This window comes from Hakea prostrata, chromosome 2 (genome assembly GCF_041222555.1).
Source record: "Hakea prostrata isolate BN-2017 chromosome 2, UWA_Hpros_2, whole genome shotgun sequence".
Taxonomy (NCBI): domain Eukaryota; kingdom Viridiplantae; phylum Streptophyta; class Magnoliopsida; order Proteales; family Proteaceae; genus Hakea; species Hakea prostrata.
Window position 1 is genome coordinate 10,561,684 of NC_142601.1, and position 4,986 is coordinate 10,566,669.

At 39.9% G+C, this 4,986-nt stretch overlaps 1 pseudogene; it reads right to left on the bottom strand.

Annotated features, from left to right (window-relative positions):
* Nucleotides 1–662: 662 nt before the first annotated feature.
* On the bottom strand, nt 663–2,391 carry LOC149023693 (UDP-glycosyltransferase 73C25 pseudogene; annotated as a pseudogene).
* Nucleotides 2,392–4,986: the final 2,595 nt, after the last annotated feature.

Below are 4,986 nucleotides of genomic sequence, written 5' to 3' on the forward strand. Positions count from 1 at the left end.
TTCCCAAATTTACGTTAATTTTTTAGGGAAATCAAAACCAAGCCCGTTCAGGACACTTTTTTTTTTTTTTCAACTTAGTTTTTATTTTGGTTCTATTTTCGTTGTTGTGTTAATTCAATATGATTCACCTTGAACCAAGGTTATGAGATGGTTTTGGATAGAGACTAGGTAGTGTCTATAGGGACCAATTTTGATTTGATCTGGATTTAAGTTAATTTTATCATTTATATACATCAAGTTGGAATAGTCAAGCTCATCTACTTCCTTGTGTTGTGTGCATATTGGTTTGGTCTCATCAATCATTTGAGTCAATAATAGATTGTCAATAACCCAATTGAATCAAACCATGTTCACCTCTTGCACTCAATTCCCGGTTAACCCACTCATAATCTTAATTCAATTGGATTATATTAGGCTTTGAATTAAAATATTACACATGTTTAAATCTTTAACTCATTGAGAGAACCCTCCAAAGACGGTATTCAAAGTCCAACCCTGAGTGTTGGCTCAGTTGGTAGAAAACCAACTACTCCCAGTACGAGATCAGAGTTTGAATCCCCTTGTGGTCAAAGGCAAAGGCCCGCTTATATTATGTAATACCCATCCCCAATATATAAGATCGCACAGTAACAAAAAAAAAGAGAAAAAAAGAAGAACAAGAAGAAAGAAAGAAATATAATCGATCCAAACTCGTGTTCTGAATTTAAATCAACTATGTGAAGTCTTGTACATAACTTTGATCTATGTGAAGTCTTGTTACATAACTTTGATAAATATAACCGCTTCTGATCAAATCAGCTCTCCTCTTTCTTCAATTGTTTCTGAACAACCCTTTGCTTGATATCTTCAATAAAGAGTGAAATATTGAGATGAGAAGAACCCCCTTCTTCAACTGCTTTGTTTGCCATCTCTGTAATCTCTCTCATTTTCTTCCTTACTAGTTGCCCTTCTTCTCCACCGTTCATTAAAATCCCAATTGTCCTCTCAACCTCTTCCCCTTTCACATACACCCCTAGTTTTTCACCACCTCCAATCGGACAATCGATGTCCACACCAATCCTTACTCCAAGCCCCAAAATCTGCACAATCAGCTTCTCATTATAGAACTGATCTGAAAACATGGGCCATGTTATCATAGGCACACCTGCACTCACTGCTTCCAGTGTCGAATTCCACCCACAATGTGTTACAAACACCCCCACCGCCCTGTGCGACAAGATCAGCATTTGTGGCGCCCAGCCCCTAATTAAAAGCCCTCTTCCTTTGGTCCTCTCTTCAAACCTTTCTTCTGATAACCAGTTCTCCAACTCTGCTGATGGTTTATTATCGTTTCCTTGTCTGATCACCCATACAAATGGGTGATTTGATCTCTCCAATGCCAACCCAATCTCTATCAGTTGTGAGGTAGCCAAGGGACATAAGCTCCCAAGACAAACGTAAACGACTGACTCTACTTCTCTCGAATCCAACCACTTCAAGCATTCGTTCTCATCAATGGCTGATTTCTTACCTCTGTCAATCTTATCTACTGCATCCTTGTTGTAGAGTGAAACAGGACCAACGCACCAGGCTTTCTTCCCCACAAGCTTTTGGTACTCGTCAACATAACAAGTTTCTAATTCGTAAAAACTGTTGATCACTACTCCATCCGCTGTTCGTTCGAGCTCTCTCACTTGTTCTCTGATCTCTCGAAAAGCTGGTTCATCGTTACGGATCACTCCCGGTAACTGAGCCCTTGTTAGCTCGATTCGATGAGGCATGCCTGGAACCACAAAGTGCTCCGAGTCAGATCCGACATTTGCATGTGGCTTGTAACGGAGTAAGTTTTGATTGCACAAGCGACTGAAACCCGACGTACCATTAAAGAAAAATCTTGGAATCCCAAACTTTAGAGCAGTATGAGATGCCCATGAAAGTCCCGAATCAGAGATTATACAGCTCGGGTGTGGTTTCATTTCTGGAATAATTTGTTCCAAGGCTGGTTGAAGCATCATTACAGCTTCAAAGAAGTTCTTCGCCAGTGCTCGCGAGGGAAGATGATCGAAATTCTCACAGCCATCTGGTAATCCAAATTCTGTAGCTGGGAAACGAAGTTGAAGAAGTCTGATTCGCAAACCAGATTCAGAGGCTCGATCGATGATGGATTTAAATCGCAAAGCGTTGACTGGGGTACTGACGATGGTGATGGTGACACCTTGTCGAGCTAGCAATCTTGCAATGTCTATCATGGGAATTATGTGGCCTTGAGCCATGAAAGGAATCAGAATGAAGTGAAGCTCGTGGTTACCCGTGGAAGCCATGGGAGCTGCAGCCAAGGTAGTAGGTTCCGGCGTTAATGGCGGTTTGATAGGTAGGAAATTGAGCGTTCAGGCAGGGAGAGGCATGCTATTTGGAATCGAATCTAATTTGGATCTACGAGCTGGTCTTCGTTGTGACATCACACCACGTTGATGATTAGCGACGTAAGTGCTCACGTCACTTTGACTCGCATATTCTTTTCCCGGGTGATAAGGGATTCTTTATACATGTCATGATCATCAACGATGCTCTTGTGGTTGCTTGTTTCAATTAGCACTGAGGTGCGACGGCCAGGATTAAGCCACGTCGTCCAATGGTATTTGAACCATTGATTATACTTATGTGTTATCTTCCACCATTTAAGTGAAGTAGAACTTGAGCTGAACGGTTCAAGGAGGGAAAAATCAAGCCGTTGCTGGACCGACTCGACAGACCAAACCGAGGCATTTCTAAACAAGCAAAATCGAAGGATTTGATTTTTGGGCTTTTCTTCGTTGTTCTTCTTCACTCCGTCCTACGACTGAAATTCTGAGAGAGAGCTTGCGAACAAGCAAAATCGAGGAAAAAACAGTGCTGAAACCTGAAATCGTGTGAACAACGTATGGAGGATAGAAAGAGAAACATTTTGGTTGTGTTTTTTCTTTCTCAAATCTGCAAATGAAAGAGAGAGCTGCGTGAAAGAAACTGCTAGAAGAATCTCCTGCAAGAACCTCCTTGGTAGGAGCTGCGTTTTTTCATTCTCAAATCTGCATTCGCTTCCTTGGTAAGCTATAAAACTTTCAATGCTTGCCCTATATCAGTAAGAAAACAGCTTTTCTTGCTTACTTTGATACTGAAGTACTGTTAACTCTCCCCCTCTATGGGAGGCAAGGAGTTGGCTTCTCCTTCAATGCTGCTCAGAGGACGCTAAGTGTGTATACTGTGCTAAGGGTGTGAGCAGAGTGGTGACATGACAACCGGATCGTTCTTCCCCTCTCGTTCTTGTCCCATTAATTAATGACCCTGTTCTTTCAAATTTTGAAATAGAGTTTTTGCTCCAAATGGCGTTAAACTTTGTCAATCTGCTGCCACCAACCTCTGTGACTTCTTTAATTATCATCATCCTTTATTCCTCAAACAATATTCCTTTCTACTCCCCTGAAATTAAGCCGAACATACTCAGAACTAGCACTTTTACTTCTTTCAGTGACTGGTTTTCCCTTTGCCATGTTTTTTCTCTTCTGTGTTGCACACGGAACGACAAGCAGATGAAGTCTCCTCCCACGGCCCACCACCCACCCCCAGTCGGCCCTACCACCACACTAGGAATCATGCTATTGGCTCCAACAAATCACATTCCAAAAATGTTGACAAATCTAACCCAAGGTGTAGTTGGCAAAAATGATAGTAAATCATTAGAAATTAGATAGGGATAATTACTATTGCTCTCTTATACTTTGGTTTTATTACTAATCAAACCCTATTCTTTGTGAAATTACTATTGCCCCCTCATTTCTAACGGTGTTAAGTGGCTCTTAACATCAAATATGAAATGTCTATTTTGCCCTTAGAATTAATAAGTCAAAAATATTGCATTATCCTCATTTATAAAACTATATTGAATGTCAATTATATTCTTAAAATCTTATATTTTATAATTAATTTTGGATTTGGTGGGACCACATACTTATGGCTGTTGAAACTTTCACATTCCACTTAAATTTTTCATTATCACCATGATGGAAATTTTACAAACAAATTAGCATATAAGATGCTAATTGATAGAAAATTTGGTAATATATATTAGGGTAATTTTCATCTGGACCCCCTGAGGTTTAATCTATGTCATTTTTAGTCCAAATAAATAAACACTTTGCATCTGCCTCCCCTAAGGTATCCAATAAGATCAATTAAGGACAAATTGTAATTTTTATGACCAAAATACCCTCGTATATATTCTTCCTTTACCACCTTCTTCTACTCCGATGATCAATTAGAAAAATGCCTTTGAAACCCTTCCGTCCAAACCCTAATCCAAACCTAGATTAGATATTGAGGAGCAGAACATTTTTGCTCGCTATTACCATCTACCGTCAGAAATCATATATTTCTCCGAGTCAGCTGGAGACGATCGCTAAAGAAGACACATCCAATGGGTTCAGAGTCTTCAGACCTCCTCCAAAAGGAATAGCAATTGCCTTCTCTTCTACTTTTCTTTTTCTTTATCTGGCCATTTGCTTTCGTATACAGAGAAGTAACTTTGAAGCTGAAAACTTCCATTAATGAGAGAATTTAGCTTGTGAATTAATTAATGTTTTTGCATAGATATTTCCTGTAAATCTCTGTTATTTTTCTGGACGAATCACCTTCCGATTTAATCTGAAACATACCAAAATCTGAAAGCTTCGCACGGTAATCTGAGCTCAAGAGAACATAACTTGGTTTTATATCACTACGGATGTTCGGATTGTCTCATTCCAAATGCAAAAAAGCAAGTGCTCAAGCAATTTCAATGATGATATCAAACCTTTGTTTCCAATCCAGAATTGGAAATTTAGAACCCCTGGTGCTTCTGCGAAAAGCAATACCTGCAAACTCTTGTTGGGCATACACTCATACGCTAGAAATCTCTTCTTCTTCTCAACACAATAACCCAGCAGCGCAGCCACATACAGCAATCGAAGACTCCCAAGAACCGGCAACTCGTTC